The sequence below is a fragment of the Heterodontus francisci genome, chromosome 8, assembly GCF_036365525.1.
Source record: "Heterodontus francisci isolate sHetFra1 chromosome 8, sHetFra1.hap1, whole genome shotgun sequence".
NCBI lineage: Eukaryota > Metazoa > Chordata > Chondrichthyes > Heterodontiformes > Heterodontidae > Heterodontus > Heterodontus francisci.
In genome coordinates, this window is record NC_090378.1 from 64,703,405 (window position 1) to 64,726,441 (window position 23,037).

Below are 23,037 nucleotides of genomic sequence, written 5' to 3' on the forward strand. Positions count from 1 at the left end.
CTGACAGACAGCCCGGCATCGAACTAGGCACCGGAAACAACAAAAGCAAACCCAGCCTTGTCGACCCTGCAAAGTCCTCCTTACGAACACCTGGGGCTTGTGCCAAAGTTGGGAGAGCTGTCCCATAGACTAGTCAAACAACAGCCTGACATACTCATACTCAACAAATCTTACAGACAATGTCCCAGTCACCACCATCAACATCCCCGGGTTTGTCCTGTCCTATTGGCAGGACAGACCCAGCAGAGGTGGCGGCACAGTGGTATACAGTCGTGGGGGAGTTGCCCTGGGAGTCCTCAACATCGACTCCGGACCCAATGGAGTCTTATGGCATCAGGTCAAACATAGGCAGGGAAACTTCCTGCTGATTACCACCTACCGCCCCACCTCAGCTGATGAATCAGTACTTCTCCATGTTGAACACCACTTGAAGGAAGCACTGAGGGTGGCAAGGGTGCAGAATGTACTCTGGGTGGGGGACTTCAATGTCCATCACCAAGAGTAGCTCGGTAACACCATTACTGACCGAGCTGGCCGAGTCCTAAACGACGTAGCTGCTGGACTGGTTCTGCGGCAGGTGGTGAGGGAACCAACAAGAGGGAAAAACATACTTGTTCTTGTCTTCACCAATCTTCCTGTTGCAGATGCATCTGTCCATGACAGTATTGGCAGGAGTGACCACTGCAAAGTCCCATCTTCACATTGAGGATACCCTCCATCGTGTTGTGTGGCACTACCACAGTTGAAATGGGATAGACTTCGAACAGATCTAGCAACTCAAAACTGGGCATCCATGAGGCGCTGTGGGCCATCAACAGCAGCAGAATTGTACTCAACCACAATCTGTAACATCATGGCCTGGCATATCCTCCACTCTACCATTACCATCAACCCGGAGGATCAACCCTAGTTCAATGAAGAGTGCAGGAGGGCATGCCAGGAGCAGCACCAGGTTGAGGTGGCAACCTGGTGAAGCTACAACCCAGGACTACTTGCGTGCCAAACATCATAAGCAGCATGCGATAGACAGAGCTAAGCAATTCCACAACCAAAGGATCAGATCTAAGCTCTGCAGTCCTGCCACATCCAGCCGTGAATGGTGGTGGACAATTAAACAACTAACTGGAGGAGGTGGCTCCACAAATATCCCCATCCTCAATGATGAGGGAGCCCAGCATATCAATGCAAAAGATAAGGCTGAAGCATTTGCAGCAATTTTCAGCCAGAAGAGCTGAGTTGATGATCCATCTCGGCCTCCTCCTGAAGTCCCCAGCATCACAGATGCCAGTCTTTAGCCAATTCGATTCACTCCACATGATGTCAAGAAACGACTGAAGGCACTGGATACTGCAAAGGCTATGGGCCCTGACAACATTCCGGCAATAGTACTGAAGACCTGTGCTCCAGAACTTGCCGCGCTGTTCCAGTACAGCTATAATATTGGCATCGACCCAGCAATGTGGAAAATTGCCCAGGTATATCCTGTACACAAAAAGCAGGGCAAATCCAACCCAGCCAATTACTGTCCCGTCAGTTCACACTCGATCATCAGCAAAGTGATGGATGGTGTCATCGACAGTGCTATCAAGTGGCATTTGCTTAGCAATAATCTGCTCAGTGACACTCAGTTTGGGTTCTGCCAGGGCCACTCAGCTCCTGACCTCATTACAGCCTTGGTTCAAACATGGACAGAAGAGTTGAACTCAAGAGGTGAGGTGAGAGTGACTGCCCTTGACATCAAGGCAGCACTTGACCGAGTATGGCATCATAGAGCCCTAGCAAAACTGGAGTCAATGAGAATCAGGGGGAAAACACTCCACTGGTTGGAGTCATACCTAGCGCAAAGGAAGATGGTTCTGGTTGTTGGAGGTCAATCATTTCAGCTCCAGGACATCACTGCAGGAGTTCCTCAGGGTAGTATCCTAGGCTCAACCATCTTCAGCTGCTTCATCAATGACCTTCCTTCAATCATAAAGTCAGAAGTGGGGATGTTCACTGATGATTGCACGATGTTCATCACCTTTCGCTACTCCTCAGGTACTGAAGCAGTCCATGTAGGAATGCAGCAAGACCTGGACAATATCCAGGCTTGGGCTGATAGGTGGCAAGTAACATTCGTGTCATTCAAGTGCCAAGCAACGACTATCTCAAACAAGAGAGAATGTAACCATCTCCCCTTGACATTCAATGGCATTACGATCACTGAATCCCCCACTATCAACATCCTAGGGGCTACCATTGACCAGAAACTGAACTGGAGTAGCCATATAAATACCGTGGCTACAAGAGCAGGTCAGAGGCTAGGGATCCTGTGGTGAGTAACTCACCTCCTGATTCCCCAAAGCCTGTCGGTCATCTACAAGCCACAAGTCAGGAGTGTGATGGAATACTCTGCACGTACCTGGATGGGTGCAGCTCCAACAACACTGAAGAAGATCAACACCATCCAGGACAAAGCAGCCCGCTTGATTGGCACCCCAGTTACAAACTCCCTCCACCACCAATGCACAGTGGCAGCCGTGTATACCATCTACAAGATGCACTGCAGCAATGCACCTTAGACTGCACCTTTCAAACCTGCGACCTCTACCACCCAGTAGGACATAGGCAGCAGTTGCATGGGAACACCACCACCTGCAAGTTACCCTCCAAACCACACACCATCTTGACCTGGAACTATATCGACATTCCTTCACTGTCGCTGGGTAAAAATCATGGAACTCCCTTCCTAACAGCACTGTGGGTGTACTTACCCAACTTGGACTGCAGCCATTCAAGAAGGCGGCTCACCACCACCTTCTGAAGGGCAATTAGGGATGGGCAATAAATGCTGTCCTAGCCAGTGATGCCCACATCCCATGAATGAATTTAAAAAAACATAGGTTCAAATCCCAGCATGGCAGATGGAATTTAAATTCAATTAATTATTAACAATCTGGAATTAAAAGCTGGTCTCAGTAATGGTGGCATGAAACTATCATCGATTGTTGTAAAATCCAGTTTGGTTCACTACTGTCCTGTACGGAAGCAAATCTGCCATCCTTACCGGTCTGGCTTACATGTAACTCCAGACCCACAGCAATGTGGTTGGCTCTGAACTGCCCTCTGAAATCGCCCAGCAAACTATTCAGTTGTCAAGGGCAGTTAGGGATGGGTAATAAATGCTGGCTTTGCCAGCGATGCCCACATCCCGTGAAAGAATAAAAAAAACTGGAGTCCTTCATGCAGGAGGTCGACAGGAGGAGAGAGAGGTTCTTTTCCCTCAAGGACTCAGGAAGTCCTTTAGACAAGTCCTCAAAAGGCAGCAGGTGACTATGGCCACCAATCCCACCAGACTGGTGCCAAGGACCTGGATGTAAGGCTGCAAGAATTTTAATGACCTCACATGATTGTTCATGTCAGTGAATGTATCCCGTGTAAGGTTTTTGTGTGTTTGGGCGGGATGTTGATTCGCCTTTGACCCACAAGGTACACACTCTGGTATTCTTAAATCAAGATAGAGAGTTTATTAAGCAGAGGAACGATTCACAAGCAATACTTAACCAATGACAATAGTTATACAGCAGAGTGCAGAATGTCCTCAGTTCTTGCTTCAGGAGATGCTGTGGTGCAGTCTTCTCTCTTGAGGTGTTCTTTTACTGTAGGATGGTCTCTTCTTCGAATCTATGCACCCCATGTCTCTCAGTACCTTTTTTCACCCCTCCGAAGGTTCCTTCATTCCATATTAGGTTACATTCTACCTTAACCCTTTTGATTGGTCAGATATGACCTCACCTGCCATACATTGTCTCAACATTCCAGTCATGAATGGTTTCCAGAGACCTTTACTTGCATTTCCATCCTCATGAGGTCGACAAGTCAGTCACCTATTGTGACTGTGGGCTGGATTTTACATGGCCCTCGCTGAAATCAGCAGCAGCTGTAAACAATGGCAGCCCGCATGTGCAGGCTGTACTTTGTGGAGCTACCACGATATTAAATGCGGTGGCTCATTTAAATGGCTGGGGCGTACCGCTCCCCCCGCCCTGCCCTGTTGACTTGGAGGGAGCAGGCTGTCCATCCCTGGCAATGGCATCAGGTGCCACTGCGCAGACCCTGATGCCATTTTTAAAGGGCTTCAAGCCCTACATTGCCATTTAAAATTTAAAGGGGCATTCTGTTATAAAAAATTAAATAACTTGATCCTGACCCTCTCCCAGCCACCCCCCAATAACCATAGAATTAAGTACCTACCCTCCCCCCAGCATACCCCCACCGCAAAACACTTACTTGGTGCACCTGACCTTCCCCCTCCAAAGATCACAAACTTTAATCTTTACCCCTTCCCACCATCCCCGACACCAATCAAATCATTCTGACGTTGCTCCCCACTCTCACGCACAGAGAAATCTACCTGCTGCCCCCTGTCCACCAGTGTTACACCTCGGATCTCCGGATGGACATCCAAAGGCGTGGCAGTGCCAGCCACCGGCACCAATATCGGAGCGGAACTGACGGCGGGAGCGGGTACGTCATTAATTCCTTCATTTGCATTTTTTAAATATGTAAATTTGGCTCCCGTCATTGAGGGGCCTGGGGAGATGCCACGAGGCCTCACCACCGCCAGCAATATTGGGCAGACCTTCCCAGGGTCGAGGCTCACAGCAGGCCTCTGCTGGAGGCATTTTCTGGCCCCCCCCCCACCCACGCCACGACCCTCGACAGCGGGGGTCTGTAAAATCCAGCCCTCTGAGTCTGTCTTAATTGAAGTGCAGAAGGACATCCTGTCTCAAAACAAAAGCCACTTCTGCTATTGTTGCTACAGTAAAATTGTCTTTGAGTAGAATGCTTTTAAGTGATGTTGTGGTTATTGTCATTGAGCTGTGTCAAGCAGCGTCACTGAAGCCATTGAGGACGACAGTAATTTTCTTCCTTCAAATCTCACTCCACCCTCATCTGCAATCTGTTATCAAGTTGAAGCTGCAGCTCATCTAACCATGCACCTCTTACTTCCCCACCACCACCTCCCTTTTCCTCACCCCAGTGCTGCTGAAAGGTCATCAACCTGAAATGTGAACTCTGTTTCTCTCCCCATAGATACTGCCAGACGTGTTGAGTATTTCCAGCATTTTCGATTTTTATTTCAGATTTCCAACACCTGCTGTGTTTTGCTTTTGTAACCAGTATGCTGTACTGATTCAGCATCACTTCCTTCATTTTCTAGACAATGTCCTGATATATTAACGAAAGAAAATAATTTGCCTTTTTGTGACTTTATCCCCTGTAATGACATTAATTTCTTTCAATATCAATAAATACAAGTTACCAATTGTATAATTTATAAAAGAGGTTCATGTACAGAGACTGGATTATTCACTGAATTGTATGAACCATAATATGTAAATAGATACTTAATGAAAATCAATTTATCCTGTTGCTTAGCTAACTGATATTAATTCCCACGCAAGACATCTTAGAAAATAATTTAACTATCAAAGCAGTACGGCCCTACATGCTTTAAAAATAATCACGTTGAAGTGAGCTATCTGCTGGCTATACTGTGGGAACACATGGATTCCATGTTTAAATAGGGTACAAGATGCTAACTGAGGCATGACATGAAGTCATTGGCTAATGCTTTATTCAATCCAACATCACGCATTTCTACAATAGAGCCAAAATCCCATATAACTGGATCAGACAGTGAACATGATGTTAAGTAATCTAATGCTTTAGGAACATATGTACCTGCCAATGGTTTTATAAGAACATCTTTGTCTAACCTTTGGTGCTGCAGTTATCAAACAAGACATAATTAGGTCATTTAAAGTCTTTTGATTGAACACAGTATTTTATTTGGAGGGCATTTTAATATCCATTCTACTTATTCTGCAGATTCACAGTGCAATTAAAGTTATAGAGTTATACAGCACAGAAACAGGCCCTTCGGCCCATCATGTCTGTGCCGGCCATCAAGCACCTATCTATTTTAATCCCATTTTCCAGCACTTGGCCCCTAGCCTTGTATGTTACAGCATTCCAAGTGCTCATCTAAATACTTCTTAAATGTTGTGAGGGTTCCTGCCTTGGCCACCCCTTCAAGCAGTGTGTTCCAGATACCAACCACCCTCTGGGTGAAAATTTTTTCCTCAAATCCCCACTAAACCTCCTGCCCCTTACCTTAAATCTATGCCCCCTGGTTATTGACACCTCCGCTAAGGGAAAAAGTTCCTTCCTTATCTCCCCTATCTATGCAGCTTATAATTTTGTACACCTCAATCAGATCCCCCCCTCAGCCTTCTTTGCTCTAAGGAAAACAACCCCAGCCTATCCAGTCTCTCTTCATAGCTGAAATGCTCCAACCCAGGCAACATCCTTGTGAATCTCCTCTACACCCTCTCCAGTGCAATCACATTCTTCCCATAGTGTGGCGACCAGAACTGCGCACAGTACTCCAGATGTGCCCTAACTAGTGTTTTATACAGCTCCATAATAACCTCCCTGCTCTTATATTCCATGCCTCGGCTAATAAAGACAAGTATCCCATATGCCTTCCTAACCACCTTATCTACCTGTTCTGTTGCCTTCGGTGATCTATGGACAAGTACACCAAAGTCCCTCTGACCTTCTGTACTTCCTAGGGTCCTACCGTCCATTGTTTATTCCCTTGCCTTGTTAGTCCTCCCAAAATGCATCACCTCACACTTCTCAGGATTAAATTCCATTTGCCACTGCTCTGCCCATCTTTCAGCCCATCTATATCATCCTGTACTCTAAGGCTTTCCTCCTCACTATTTACAACAGCACCAATTTTCGTGTCATCTGCGAACTTACTGATCATACCTCCTATATTCACGTCTAACCATTAATGTGCGCTATAAACAGCAAGGGACCCAGCACCGATCCCTTTGGTACTCCACTGGTCACAGTCTTCCACTCGTAAAAACAACCCTTGACCATCACCCTCTGCTTCCTGCCACTAAAACAGTTTTGGATCCAATTTGCTTTCGGTTGGCACTAAGTAGATCTCCATTTGTTTAGGTATTGATAATCAGCAAAAATTCCGAATTTCCAGGGTCTTGTTATTTTCTTTTTCCTGTGCCGGAGAATTGGAGGAAAGGTTGAAGCGCTGAAAATGAAAGTTATGTACTGGAATGTTTGGAAGTTTATTGCATCATGAATAACATAATTAACAACAGTAAGTTTTATCAGTCTTTAGTTGGTCCACCATGTCCCAGCTGACTATTGCTGGTTTGCTGATTATATGATGATGAACAATATCAAACAGGCAGGCAAAGTTAGCAGCCTTATACACCCATATACTTTGCTTTCCAATGAGGGAAGGAAGAGAGAAGAAAAAGTAAGTGAATGTCAAAATTCAAACTGCTGTCACACCAGCTGGTTCAGAACTTTGCAGAAGTCAGGAAGCAAGTGAGTCAACTAACCTATAAACTGGGATGGTACAAGGAAGAAAAATGGAAAAGAAAATGAGGAGGGTTTACCCTCAAAATATTTTTTTAAAAGACGCTGGTGTAAGAAGATGTACTAACCTTATCCACAAGTGCATATATCCTTCCCTCTCCTACTTTTAACTATTATTTGTAATAGCTGACAATAAGGCTAGATTTTCCTTGCTAAGACCATCCATTTGAGTGGTATAGAGGTTTGGTCTGCCAAGTTAAGTGGCATGGAGAAGCATTCCATCAAAAAAACGCCCCTAAGAAAAGGCTGCCTTGATTTCCCCCTGTTACTGTAATTTATTGGTCTGCCATCTCAAAGACCACACTGATGCATGAAGGTGAAGTCGGGGAAAGTGTGTATGATATTTCCCTGACCTGCCCTTGTACTTCCACTATAAAGGTGACTGTGTGATCTATCCTTCCTGTTTTTTTTCCCGAATCAGGAAAATATTGGGGAGATCATAGGGTAGCAATCTTGCAACACTCTTTTAACTGGTAGGTACTTGCAAGACATAAAGTTGCAAAATCTCATCAGTGAAAATATTTGCTGGATTTTTCTGACAATTTAAAGAGAGTTCTGTTTAGGGAAGTGACGGATTTCTCCTTGTGCTTTGAGGAGGAGGATGGTGAGGACACAGAGGAGGGGGAATGGGGAATCATGCACACAGCCAACATCTACCCCACAACCAGGGCACAACTTCATCAGTGCCTACATAGGTGACAATACCTAAGTTTTTATACATCCAGATGTTTCCAGGTAGGTTATAGAATCATAGAATGGTTACAGCACAGAAGGAGGCCATTTGACTCATTGAACCTGTGGCAGCTCTCTCCGAGCATTTTAGCTAGTCCCATTCCCCTGCCCTTTTCCAAAGCCTTGCAATTTTTTCCCCTTCAGATGCTTATCCAGTTCCATTTTGAAGGCCACAATTGATGTTGCCTCCACCATCCTTTCAGGCAGTGCATTCCAGATCATAACCACTCGCTGCATAAAAAAGCTTTTCCTCATGTTGCCTTTGGTTCTTTTGCCAATCACTTTAATTCTGTCTTCTGGTTCTCAACCCTTCTGCCAATGTAACAGTTTCTCTCTATGTACTCTATCTACTCTGGTGGCATTGATGCTATCAGTCAGTCAGCAATGTGTTAGTGCATCAGTGCACTGGTGTTGGATTTCCTGTTCAGGCATGCCTGTGTGTTCTGAAATAAAAATAGAAAATTTTGGGAAGACTCAGCAGGTCAGACAATAGCTTTGGAGAGTGGAAGGTCGGGTGAAAGTTTCAGGTCTGTGATCCTTTGTCAGAATCCTGAGCCTCTGAGCTAATTAACTTTCTCATTGCCTCACCAATTAACTAGAAATCAGTCAACTTTTCTTGAATGGCTGGATACCCACAAGTGCAAAGTGCCATTGATGCCACCCATATGGCAAATAGGTTTGCTTTAAATTGCACCAACAGAAGGGGATTTCATTCACTGAATGTGCAGATAATGAGTGAGGCAAACCAACACATTCTACATATCTATGCAGATATCTACACTTCTCAGCCAAAGCATCATATCAGGATGGCTGAAAAGAGGTCTGGGGTACTTAATTCAGCTGCTGACTCTTTTCCATCATCTAAGGACAGAGGTTTGCAAACAGGTACAGTGAAGTGCTGTGCTACCTGAACAATAGTTGAGCAAACCGGTATTCTTTGTTGCCTGGTTGAATTCAACGGTGCGGGGTGGGAGTTGGAATGGGGTAGCCCTGCTGTACAGTCTAGCAAAGTTATCTAGATTTAAAGTGGCTAGCTGCATCCGTCATAATTTGATCATTGCAAAGGGCCTTTCAGCTACAACAGCTGAAGAGAAAGAAGGTGGAGCCAACCACAATTAGGCCACCCAGGAGGGAGAGAGAGAGAGGAAATGGCATGGGACAGTTTTCTGCCAGCAACATGTGCCATCAAACAGGACATCAATGTTTTTCCACTGGAAAGGGTGTGACTGATCTGCATAACATAAAAAGTCCTTTAATACATTGTCTTGCTCTCAAATGACCCTTATTCAATTATATGATAATGCCATTATCAGCTCAAGGGGAGGACAGCTGCTGACAGTAATCACCTTATTTAAAAGGCCTCCACTGAAATAGTACATAAAGACATCCAATTTGCAAAACATTTCCACAATTAACTTCCTGTGACTTTGGAACTCTCCCACAGAAGGTGGTGGAGGCGGGGTCATTTAATATTTTTAAGATGGAGGTAGATAGATTCTGTTCGGCAGGGGAATAAAAGGTTATCGGGGGTAGATGGGAGTGTGGAATGCGAGACACAAATAGATCAGCCATGATCTTATTGAAGGGTGGAGCAGGCTCGAGGGGCTGAATGGCCTACTTCTGCTCCTAATTCGTAGGTCCGTATGTCCTTCTAGCCCCTTCATTATGCCCTACTACAATTGCTACTTATCACCGTGCCTATTCCTTGTGTCTAAAACCTTTGAATTATGTGATCCTAACCTCTTGCTCCTATGTGATGCCTCGGTGTCAGGAGATTGTAAAGTTAGTGACTGGGACTGTACCAAATGATCCTTAAAGTCTAAAGTGGCATTAGCCTCAAGAGGCCAAGCTCTTTCCGGACCTGCTTCTGATATCATGTCGCTTATGTACCCAGTACCTATTAGGCCCAGGCCAGAAGCTTCCTCATCTTCTGACATTGAAGGGGGCTGCATTGATGCCAGTACCTTAACATGAGACACAATGGCATCTAAACCCACAAATGCTGGATTAATTTTTGGGTTAATGGTATGTATGAGAACAGGACCAAGAGTTATATTTAAGTTCTGAAAGCTGTGAGCTGGGCTCTCCTTCAGCCCATCTGTGGAAGTCATTGCTGCTACTCCAGAAGCAACTTAGGCCCTCCTCTTGACATGTGGATGCTGCAGCGATCTCCTAGATTACCACACCCACTTGGATGTTCTTCGTATCATGCTATATTTCTTTCATGGTCTTGCAGATGTGATTCGTCGACTTAGCCACTATCTGCAACAGATGAGAGGACCTTGTCCCCTATTCCTACAAATGAGATCAATCCTCCAGAATTATAGCTATTTTATGTACTAGGCACCTGAGATCTTGATCCTTGATTCAGATTCAAACAGGTTACAGATTAAAAATTGCTTGAAGGTTTTTATGGTGAGTGTGGTAATGATTATTAAGAAGATTTTAAGGTTTTGCACCACGTGAATTTGCTGTAAAAAGAGCAGTTTCCTTGGAAATGAAGTTCTTAGAAGAACTGGCAGCCTTCAACGTTTTGGGCAGCGTACTTTGCCCGTCATCTGGAGAAATAGCTGGAATGGGTGGAGACAGTGGGTTTATGTGTGCTGGAGAATGGGAATGTGGGTGGGATCTTACTGCTGATAGATCATTACATGTTCTTGTTCTTACTGCTATTGGTCAGCTAATTGTATTCCTTGATAGGTAGGGACCTGCTATTGTCTTTGCTGCTGATTGGTCAGCTATTGTATCTGCGGTAGGTCGATACATACCATTGCTCTTATCAGGGTATGTTGGCGGCAGAGCAGGTGTTGATATGTTTCTTGAGTAGGGGTAACCAGATATCTCTAATGAGCAGGTCACTGTCTTGGGGGATGGTGTGGTGTTGATAGGTCTCCATAGCCTCCCTGATGTGTCTTGTATGCCAGTATATAATAGATGAGTTTGGAATTAGACCATTCGATGTTGTGGTTATTGAGTTGAGCATGCTTGACGATGGCTGACTTGACCCAGTCACTGTGTTTGAAGCAGACTTCATGTTCCTTGTGTCTAGTATGTCGCCTGCGGCCTGTTTCTCCTATGTAGATGAGTCCGCTGTCGCATCGTATGCTGTAAATTACTGGTTTGTTATGAGATGGTTTCTTGTTTTTGTGGGTATGACGGATGGAGTGGAACTTCTTGGATGAATTATGTCAGACCTCTATGTCTGCTGACTTGAATATGCGTTGTCATCTGTGTGAGGTGGAGTCAATGTATGGGAGGCTGACTCTTGTCTTGGTTGAGGTAATTATTGGAGTGCAAAAAACAGGTGGATAACAGGTGTTGATCTGGTGGGAAGGAAATCCATTGAGTTGAAGTGGAAACTTGATATGGCACAGTTCTTGTTGTTGATGTTTCTTATCACTACAGATTAATTCACAATTTTATTTCATCGATATTTGCACACATTTTACTGTCATCAAGCTATGAGGTGCAGGCAATGAATCAATCTCTTCACTTCTCACTCACTCAAACACAGGAGGGGATATGATATGAGACAGTGGAATGGTAGGAGAGGAACTTAAGCTGTGAGAGCAGGAGGGGTAGTGGTTGGTGAGGTTTCCTTGTGCTTAATAACTGTCTCATTGCATCATTTCTTTTATTCTGTGTGGCCTTGGATCGCGTGGAGCTGAGTCATAAAGCATTATTATTTCAACAGGTTATAAAAAATTCACAGCACTGAATGGCCATTCATGGGCTAGTCGATGTGGCATTGACTGCTTGAGACACCTTCCTCCAAACTGCCAGAAGTTCTTTTTTTTCCTTGGGTGTCAAAGAGGCTATGGGAGAAAAATTGGATAAGATCCATCAGCAGGCGAGGGGATTGTGATGGGCATTTACCCTGCACCTAAGAGAAATGATGCAGGCAGCATGCATTCTTCATGCTGTCTGTTCATCTCCATGATTGTGGCATATTGCCCGTGCACACTCAGAAGGGGGCTCAGGTATGTACTAGGCTAACACCAATTAAAACTAGCCTGCACCTCTTAAAGGGGAGCTGCATTCTGGCTGCAGCAGGCACTGGAAGGGGCTGAGGAAGGCTTTCTAAGCAGAAGGAAGCCAGAGCAATAGAGCAGCAGGCCAAAGAGAGGGCTTTCAGGCTCTCAGATGCAGTGCTGGAGGCCTTAGCACAGGAGGTGGAAAGGGAGGAGAGAGGTCATCTTTCCTCAGGAGGCCCTCCACGCATACACTGTGAAGGCAGTAAGAGCAGACAAGTGGTCAAGGTTAGCGAATGCATCTTCAAATGCCATCTTCTACCAACCACAACACCAACCTTACATACTGTGCACTACATCCCCATCACTCAAGTCTCATGTCTAACATTCATATGCTCCACTTCATCCTCACACACTTCCAACTGCTGCAAGCCTCACATTCATATCCTGCAGCTTCCACTATTCAGCTAAGACAGACACAGCACCCAAACACATTGCAACACACTCACTGACACTCTTCCCTTGCATTTTCAGGACAAGGTGACCCATAATAGACGGCGGCAGCAGTTAAGTACTGGGGGCCAGGTACAGTTGCATGTGCTGACCCACATGAGGAATAATTGGAGCGGCCGTCACTGAGGCCATGGACAGTGGCCCCACTGAAACCATCGAGGATGACAATATTTTCCTGCCTAATGTACCTTCTCAAATCCCACTTCACCCTCATCCTGCAATCTGTTATGATGTAAAAGCTGCAGATGGTCTAACCATGCACCTCTTGTTTTCCACCCACCCGACCTTTTCTCACCTCAACCCTCTCCTTATGAATTTATTCTTTCAGACACCCAAGAACTGCCGCCTGGCCAACAGTGGTGCACAAGGACGAAGGCCCCAAGGGAAAGCAGCCTGAGGTGGAAGAAGCACCGTCACTTGATCTAACACTCGCAGCCACCAGCTGTGCATACCTTAGAGGGTAGTATAGAGGTGGGATCTGCATGTAGTGAGTCTCCAGGCATGAGTGGGCTGCAACCAGACCAATGAGAAAAGGATAGCAAGAGTGCCAGCTCCTCGGAGGGCAAGATCACAGAGGAGGATATCAGTGGCGTATTTACAGGAAAAGGCTGATGGACATGCACACAGAAATGCTTGATGTATTGGCAGACCTGCCAGAGGACCTGTTGTTACTGTCAAGGACTATGAAGGAGTCTGGCTCAAGCTTGGCAAAGTGCTTGAAACCCATCGTTTCCAGCATGGATGTGATGGCCAACTCCATGAGAATACTTGCAGACCCAAAAATGATGCAGCATTTGATGGCCAATGTCTCAACTTCCATTTTAGCATAGGCAGAAACCATCCAACTTCTGAATGTTGCAGTGGAAATTCAGATGGGAATCATGAGATCTCTGCTTGTTGATATGCAAGCCCAGCTTGGTGTGATGCAGGCTCAGTCTGCTGTCATCATGGCTGCAGATATCAGTGCTCAAAGGGGCTTGCAGTATCTCACAGCAATCTGGAAATCCGTGCTCCAGCATATTACTGGATTGCTGCGGCCTCTTCCCGGGTTGTGAGGCTGGTGGCAGTGGCTCTGTGGTGCACGAACATGCTGTTCTTTCTCAAATTGACAGCATTCATGCTGCCACTACTGCCACTCCAGTCAGTAGCCACTGGGGTAACAGTATGTAGGAGCACTAGGTCAGCCAAAAGCGCCTGCATGACAGCACAGGAGTGAATAGTTGAATATTGCATGTATTACTAGAAGTCCTATTGGACAAAGTTGTTATGGAATGGTTGTATTCTGTTGTCTTTTATTTGAGGATTTTGGCCAAGAGGACACTGTGATGATCCATAACAATGAGATGGAAAGGTGGGGAAATGTGGAGCAATAGTGATCTGATGAGATGCTCGCAGAGTGTCATGATGGGCCAGCTGCCTCCCCCCTTCTATTTCCTCCTCCCCTTCTTCCTCCTGAAGAGGTTGCTGAAGCACTGCTGGAAAGAGCTGCACCCTCATGATTGCTGTTAATTGTATAGTAATTGAGTATTTAATTGTATTCAGGTGGTGGGCATTAACTGGGGATTCACTTGTGCTCCTGTATGTAGGAGCAGATTGAAACTGTGGTTCTTGGGTTTGGAGGTGCATGTTTTTAATGTGTATCTCTGTCAATAAAAGATTACAAAGTGTGTAAAGATTAAGCTCCAGTTCTATCCATCACTGCCTGGCTTTCTGGAGTAGAACAATTGCCAAGTTGTGGAGGACAGACCGCCATGAATTAGGAGCCAAGCTCTGGTAAATATTATAGGGCTGCCCCGAGCAGTCCAGGCAGTGAAACCATTTCTTCAGGACGCTGATGGTCTGCTCTCATTGTAGGAGCACTGTCCACATGTGCTTGGATGATGGATGGGAGTCATTAGCCACGTGTACAGTGGGTCACTCTTGTCGCCAAGCAGGCACCCTCTGATTTGACATTGTGACTCTAAGATGGTTGGAAGAACTGACTGGCACAGGATGAAAGCATCATGATCACTGCTGCCAGTATAGCGAGAATTCACCAACATGGTAGTCTGGATGTGGTTGCACACCAACTGCACCTTCAGGAAGTCAAAGTTTTTGCAGTTCTGGTCCACCTCTCCATTCAGGACCTCAGTGAGCTCCCAGATGCAGCGCTGGATGGTGAACCGAGATATGTTGGCGATGTTGCCGGCTTCAGTCTGGAAATATCCACTGGCATAGAAGTTGTGGACTACAGTGGCCTTGACTGCCACTGGCAGTGCCATCCTCACCTTACACTGAAGATCTGGTTCAAGGTGGTGGCACAGTTCTCTGACTGCCTCCTTGGTGAAGCCTCAGACACTGCGAAGGTAGAAGTAAGAGAAGTGCTCTCTGAAGACCCTAGGTGAGTAGGGCCACCCGCTGAGAGCCCTCCTCCTCCCTCTGCAAACAGTTTCTCCTGTCTGCTCCAAGAAGAACTGCAGCCGTCGCCCCCATTACTGGGAGCAAGTGGTGCACTCAGAGGCCTTTCAAATTCATACCACTCCCTTCTGACTGAAAAACCTTTGTCAACTCCGCAGCAAAAAGATAGTCAAAAGTAATTCACAGTTTAATGATGATGCCTTTGGGGGGGGGTGGTGGGGTATGGGGCGGTGGGTGGTGGGAAGGGGGTCACTCATGCAGCTGAACACAGCTTAACATAGGGCGTTAACAGGAATGGCAAGGTCCAAAATGGCAGGTCAGGTACCAACTCAACTTTACACAATGAGTGAGATCACAGTCTGCCTACTCTGCATACTTCCAGCACATGTACGGGAGTGCCACGCTGTTAGCCTTCCAAACATGGCGATTAGCGTGGGACTACGCCAAAAGTTGTCGAGAGAAACCCCCATCCCCCCTCCCCCCACACCCAACCTTTTTTTGTCACCAGCTGTTCTGGCACTATGAAGCTGAATTTTGTAGCCTATCTCTTTTTGCCATTATCTCTGCCAACCTGATTTCATCCACAGCTTCAGAATATCTGGGGCTTTGGCCAGAGTAGAGCTTTGCAAAGTTTCAGCTTCTTCTGTTTCTGCAATTCTAAACTCTAACTTCATCTCTTGTCTTCTAATGGAACTGCTGTGCTTTTTAAAAAAATTCATTCTTGGGATGTGGGCGGCACTGACAAGGCCAGCATTTATTGCCCATCCTCAATTGTTCTTGAGAAAGTGGTGGTGAGCAGCTTTCTTGAACGGCTGCAGTCTGTGAGGTGGAGGTACGCCCAGAGTGTTGTTAGGGTAGGAGTTCCAGGAGTTTGACCCAGCAACAGTAAAGGAACTGCAATATAGTTCCAAGTCAGGATGGTGTGTGACTTGGAGGGGAACTTGCAGGTGGTGGTGTTCCCATGCACCTGCTTCCCTTGTTCTTCTAGGGTTAGAGGTCAGGGGTTTGAAAGGTGCTGTCAAAGGAGCCTTGGTGCGTTGCTGCAGTGCATCTTGTAGATGGTACACACACTGCAGCCATGGTGCATCTGTGGTGGAGGGAGTGAATGTTTAAGGTGGTGGGTGAGGTGCCAATGAAGCAGACTGCTTTGTCCTGGATGATATCAAGCTCCTTGAGTGTTGCTGGAGCTGTACTCATCCAAACTTGTGCCTTGTAGATAGTTGACAGGCTCTGGGGCATCAGGAGATGAGTTACTCACTGCAGAATTCCCAGGCTCTGACCTAATCTTGTAGCCACAGTTTTTATATGGCTGGTCCAGTAAAGTTTCTGGTCAGTGGTAATTCCCATAATGTTTATGGTGGGGCATTCAGCAATGGTAAAGTTGTTGATTGTCAAGGGGAGATTTTTATATTCTCTCTTGTTTGAGATGGTCATTGCCTGGCGCTTATGTGGCACGAATGTCACTTGCCACTTATCAGCCCAAGCCTGAATGTTTCCAGGTCTTGCTACATGCTGGCACGGACTGTTTTAGTATCTGAAGAATTGCGAATGAAACTCAACATTGTGCAAACATCAGCGAACATCCCCACTTCTGACATTATGATTGAGGGAAGCTCATTGATGAAGCAGCTGAAGATGGTTGGGCTTAGTACACTACCTTATGGAACTCCTGCAGTGATGTCCTGGGGCCTCTGACCTTTAATTTGGGGCAGCTTTGAACTGCTGCAACTAGACCAATTTTCTTCTCTTCCAGTGATAGAGACCTAATCAGGATTCCATCTGTAAACCTGACCTGGATACAAAAAAGACCTCCTCTGCCGCCCCCACCCTCCGCTCAAACAAAATGCAATTGGATCCCAGTAGGATCACATTGATGACTAGCTATTTGTACAACACGCCCAGAAGAATCCATGTCCAGATATCATGTATTTGGTTCTACATTTTCCAGGTTATATTTTTCTTCTTACCCCCATATAGGCCCTGATTCTGAATCTAGTTGGAAATGTGATAATTTGCATAGAATTCACTAAATGTCTATGCGGAACTTTGAAGTGCACAACATCAGGGTTCTTCCCGCAGCCTCTTCGACAGCCCCACCTCCCCCAACTTCACAGAGCTTTAAGGGTTCTTTGGTTCTGTGGAACAGTACACTGCATGAAAATGTTTACAGATATAAATACTAAAACCTATATTTTATTGTACAGTGATGGCTGATACAGAAAATGGACAGTAAGATTTTCCACTGGAGTTGGGTTTCCTGAGAATCCATTGTAACTTTGTCAGTAGATTCACAGTAATCCCGGAGTAATGGTGTAAATAAGTTTATGTTATTTCTCTTGAGTTTCCACAGATCTTCTGCCAAAGTTACAGTGGATGATCAGGAGAAACCCCATGAAAATTAATGGTGTAAGTTTGAAAGGAAATAAATTATAAAAGTAATTAATAAATGCCACTGTGAAGTCTATCGCTTATTACACAATAACCCCAAAATAGCTCATTTATGAATATTTCTGCGAATCCATCTATATCTATATTAATATTCCAATTGCAAGCACTTTATATCACCCTTTTTGCAATTGCAGTTTAGAGTCATAGAGTGATACAGCACTGAAATAGGCCCTTCGGCCCACCAAGTCTGTGCCAACCATCAACCACCCATTTACACTAATCTTACATTAATCCCATACTGCCTACCACATCCCCACCTTCCCTATATTCTCCTCCCAACTACCTACACTAGGGGCAATTTATAATGGCCAATTTACCTATCAACCTGCAAGTCTTTGGCCATGGGAGGAAACCAGAGCACCCAGTGGAAACCCACACGGTCACAGGGAAAACTTGCAAACTCCGTACAGACAGTACCCAGAACTGAACCTGGGTCGCTGGAGCTGTGAGGCTGCAGTGCTAACCACTGTGCCGCCCCAAGTGAGGTCCCACCAAGATATCTTCCCATTAAAACCAAAATAGTGCTGGAAATACTCAGCCGGTCTGGCAGCATATGTGGAGAGAGTAGCAAAGTTAACGTTTCAGGTCAGTGACCTTTCATCAGAACTGCCAAAGGTTAGAAATGTAATAGGTTTTAAGCAAATAAAGTGGGAGTGGGGCAAAAGAGAACACATAGGAAGGTGCTGATAGGACAGAGGATCACAGAGAATAACTGACAAGGAGGTCATGGGGCAAAGGAACAGAGTGTATAATAGTGTGGGTGAAATACAAAGCATTACTGCAGAGAGAGTGTTAAATGACAGAATAATGAAAGCCCTAGCCACAAGCAAAAGCATGAAAAAAATGAAAAAAACAGTGGGCAGGCACATGGTTAAAAAAAAAGTGTAATGATGAAACAAACTAAAATAAAATTAAATACAAATAAAAAATACAAAGTAAAACTAAAAAAAAGGAGAGGAGGTGGCAGGGGTTTCAGTCATGCTCTGAAATTATTGAACTCAATGTTCAGTCTGGCAGGCTGTAGCGTGCGTAATCAGTAAATGAGATGCTGTTCCTCGAGCTTGCGTTGATGTTCACTGGAACACTGCAACAATCCCAGGACAGATATAGGGGCATGAGAGCAGGGAGGGTGTTGAAATGGCAAGCGACAGGAAGCTTGAGGTCAATTCAAGAAGGGTAGCAGGGCTAGACCAGGTAATTACAGGCCAGTGAGTCTAACATCAATGGTTGGGAAACTATTGGAAAAAATTCTGAGGGACAGGATTAATCTTCACTTGGAGAGGCTGGGATTAATCAGGGATAGTCAGCACGGCTTTGTCAGAGGGAGATCGTTTCTAACTAACTTGATTGAATTTTTCAAGGAGGTGACTAAATGTGTAGATGAGGGTAAAGCAGTTGATGTAGTCTTCATGGACTTCAGTAAGGCTTTTGATAAGGTCCCACATGGGAGATTGGTTAAGAAGGTAAGAGCCCATGGGATCCAGGGCAATTTGGCAAATTGGATTCAAAATTGACTTGGTGACGGGAAACAGAGGGTAATGGTCAAGGGTTGTTTTTGCGAGTGGAAGCCTGTGATAGGTGGTGTACCACAGGAATCGGTGCTGGGGCCCTTGCTGTTTGTAGTGTACATTAATGATTTAGACGTGAATATAGGAGGTATGATCTGTAAGTTCGCAGATGACACGAAAATTGGTGGTGTCATAAATAGTGAGGAGGAAAGCAGATTACAGGACGATATAGATGGGCTGGTAAGATGGGCGGAGCTGTGGCAAATGGAATTTAATCCTGAGAAGTGTGAGGTGATGCATTTTGGGAGGACTAACAAGGTAAGGGAATATACAATGGATGGTAGGACCCAAGGAAGTACAGAAGGTCAGAGGGACCTTGGTGTACTTGTCCATAGATCACTGAAGGCAGCAGAACAGGTAGATAAGGTGGTTAGGAAGGCATATGGGATACTTGCCTTGATTAGCCGAGGCATAGAATATAAGAGCAGGGAGGTTATGATGGAGCTGTATAAAACGCTAGTTAGGCCACAGCTGGAGTCCTGTGTACAATTCTGGGCGCCACAATGTCGGAAGGATTTGATTGCACTGGAGAGAGTGCAGAGGAGGTTCACCAGGATGATACCTGGGCTGGAGCATTTCAGCTATGAAGAGAGACTGAAAAGGCTAGGGTTGTTTTCCTAAGAACAGAGAAGGAAGAGTGGGGACATGATTGAGGTATACAAAATTATGAGGGGCATAGATAGATTAGATTTGCATCAGTATTCACCAAAGAGAAGGACTTGGTGGATGATGAGCCTAGGGAAGGGAGTGTAGATAGTCTCAGTCATCTCATTATCAAAAAGGAGGAGGTGTTGGGTGTCTTGCAAAGCATTAAAGTAGATAAGTCCCCAGGGCCTGATGGGATCTACCCCAGAATACTGAGGGAGGCTAGGGAAGAAATTGCTGGGGCCTTGACAGAAATTCTTGCACCCTCATTGGCTACAGGTGAGGTCCCAGAGGACTGGAGAATAGCCAGTGTTGTTTCTTCGTTTAAGAAGGGTAGCAAGGATAATCCAGGAAATTATAGGCCAATGAGCCTTACGTCAGTGGTAGGGAAGTTATTAGAGAGGATTCTTCGGGACAGGATTTACTCCCATTTGGAAACAAACAAACTTATTAGCGAGAGGCAGCATGGTTTGGTGAAGGGGAGGTCGTGCCTCACTAATTTGATTGAGTATTTTGAGGAAGTGATGAAGATGATTGATGAAGGAAGGGCAGTGGATGATATCTATATGGACTTCAGTAAAGGCTTTGACAAGGTCCCTCATGGCAGACTGGTACAAAAGGTGAAGTCACACAGGATCAGAGGTGAGCTGGTAAGATGGATACACAACTGGCTCAGTCATAGAAGACAGAGGGTAGCAGTGGAAGGGTGCTTTTCTGAATGGAGGGCTGTGACTAGTGGTGTTCCGCAGGGATCAGTGCTGGGACCTTTGCTCTTTGTACTATATATAAATGATTTGGAGGAAAATGTAGCAGGTCTGAATAGTAAGTTTGCGGACGACACAAAGGTTGGTGGAGTTGAGGATAATGGTGAGGATTGTCAGAGGATACAGCAGGATATAGATCGGTTGGAGACTTGGGTGGAGAAATGGCAGATGGAGTTTAATCTGGACAAATGCGAGGTAATGCATTTTGGAAGGTCTAATGCAGGTGGGAAGTATACAGTAAATGGCAGCACCCTTAGGAGTATTGACAGGCAGAGAGGTCTGGACGTACAGGTCAACAGGTCACTGAAAGTGGCAACGCAGGTGGATAAGATTGTCAAGAAGGCATACGGCATGCTCGCCTTCATCGGTCGGGGCATAGAGTATAAAAATTGGCAAGTCATGCTGCAGCTGTACAGAACTTTAGTTAGGCCACACTTAGAATATTGCGTGCGATTCTGGTCGCCACACTACCAGAAGGACGTGGAGGCTTTGGAGAGGGTACAGAAGAGGTTTACCAGGATGTTGCCTGGTCTGGAGGGCATTAGCTATGAGGAGAGGTTGGATAAACTCGGATTGTTTTCACTGGAACGACGGAGGTGGAGGGGCGACATGATAGAGGTTTACAAAGGAGATTTAACAGAGGTGTTCAAAATCATGTGCAGTCTGGACAGAGTAGATAGGGAGAAACGATTCCCATTGGCGGAAGGGTTGAAAACCAGGCAACACTGGTTTAAGGTGAATGGCAAAAGAACCAAAGGCAACATGAGGAAAACAGTTTTATGCAGCGAGTGGTTACAATTTGAAATGCGCTGCCTGAGAGTGTGGTGGAGGCAGATTCAATCATGGCTTTCAAAAGGGAATTGGATAATCATCGGAATAGAAAAAAAATTGCAGGGCAGCAGGGAAAAGGCAGGGGAGTGGGGCTAGCTGAGTTGCTCTTGTAGAGAGCTGACATGGATACGACAGGCAACATGGCCTCCTTCTGTGCTGTAATCATTCAATGATTTTATTTACCCATGCTTCTAACTTGTCCGAATGCAAATATTTCTAACCTATACTAAGACATAGACAATGCATTTTGTTTTTGCTTATTAAGCAATTAACAGGGAACATACAAATGTACTTAAAATTTCCGAAGAAGGGTCACTGACCCGAAACGTTAACTCTGCTTCTCTTTTCACAGATGCTGCCAGACCTGCTGAGTGGTTCCAGCATTTCTTGTTTTTATTACTTAAAATTTACTTCATTCCCGTATCATCTTAACTATCCTAATTAAAACCTGTAGTAAAGCATGAGAGGGAACTGGCAAAGTTTCAATGATGATCAAAGCAGGAGATACTACCTAAAGGTCGAGTCTTTCGGTGAACTGTACAAAATCCCTGTTACATCAAGTTCAACAATGGTAGTTACTTTGAAGGATTGGGAGCAGTTAAGACAGAACATGAATGCAGAAGTCACTCTACCCAATGCAACATAGTACCATCTAATTGAACGTTAGCAAGAACAGGAAGCAGGAGAAATTTAATATTGTGTCACCTGTTTTTTGGGGCGCAAAATTGTGAATAAGGAACAGATTTCAGGATCCAGTCTTCCGTGACCAATCTTCCCCAAAAGTGCACCCCCTGTCAAATTGGAAGTCAGCGACTTTTCAGTCAGTGAATCTGCTTGTAAAGGAGTTAGGCGCCTTGCATATGTAAATTAGGTTGGAACACCAGTTGTAGAACCCTGATAGAAATTCTTGCAAGCTGCAACCAATTGTCTCAGTGAGGCCAAACCAGTGGACCTTATTTAATTAAACCTTCATTTCTGCGGAGTCTTCACAAAAATACCGTTTGCTGTTGTTAACCATGCCAGCGCCCCCTCTCCCTCACCACTGCACCTCTGCTTTGCCTTCCCTTCCCAGGATCTGTCTGCGGGTTGGCTCAGTATCAGAGCCATTCTAAATTCGATACGGCCAAACCAGCAAGCTGCATCGGTACACCCAACAGACATACTCAGCGAACCTGTTTAATTCCAATGAGGCCCAATTCTGAATTTCCATCAGGCCTCTGACAGGGACTGGTGCACAAAGCAATCGCACATACACAATGATCATTGCACAAACCCAGGAGCGTGGTCAACTCCACAAATCTCAACATCTCCTAGGTTCGGTACAGTCTTCCAGTCTGTAACCTGCATCATTGACTGTTTATGGCAGGTGATGTTTTGATCTGTCTTGGCATGGAGATATCTGCTGAGGCCCTTTTGCAAAAAAATTTAATATTCATTACTTGAGATATCAATTTGGAGAGAAAAATAGGATGCACATCAAATTGCCAGATCAAGTGAAAAGAAATGTAAAATACAGAAAGGAGGGGAAATGTTTATAAAGCCTGCATTAACCAGGTATAGTGCAACAACATGTCACTTATCCGTGTAATCTCCTGGAATAAACAAAAACTCTGGGAAATATTGCTTGATCCGCTAAAACACATTTGTCTGATACTTTAGCTAGTAGCCAGAAGTGGCTAATTGCAGTTTTGACGAGTATATAAAGAA

The 23,037-nt window shown here is 45.3% G+C and overlaps 1 protein-coding gene across 3 annotated transcripts in view; it reads left to right on the plus strand.

The window, feature by feature from the left end:
* negr1 (neuronal growth regulator 1) overlaps window positions 1-23,037 on the plus strand; it is a 751,054-nt gene that overhangs the window by 490,910 nt on the left and 237,107 nt on the right. The gene's annotated exons all lie outside the window — the stretch shown is intronic.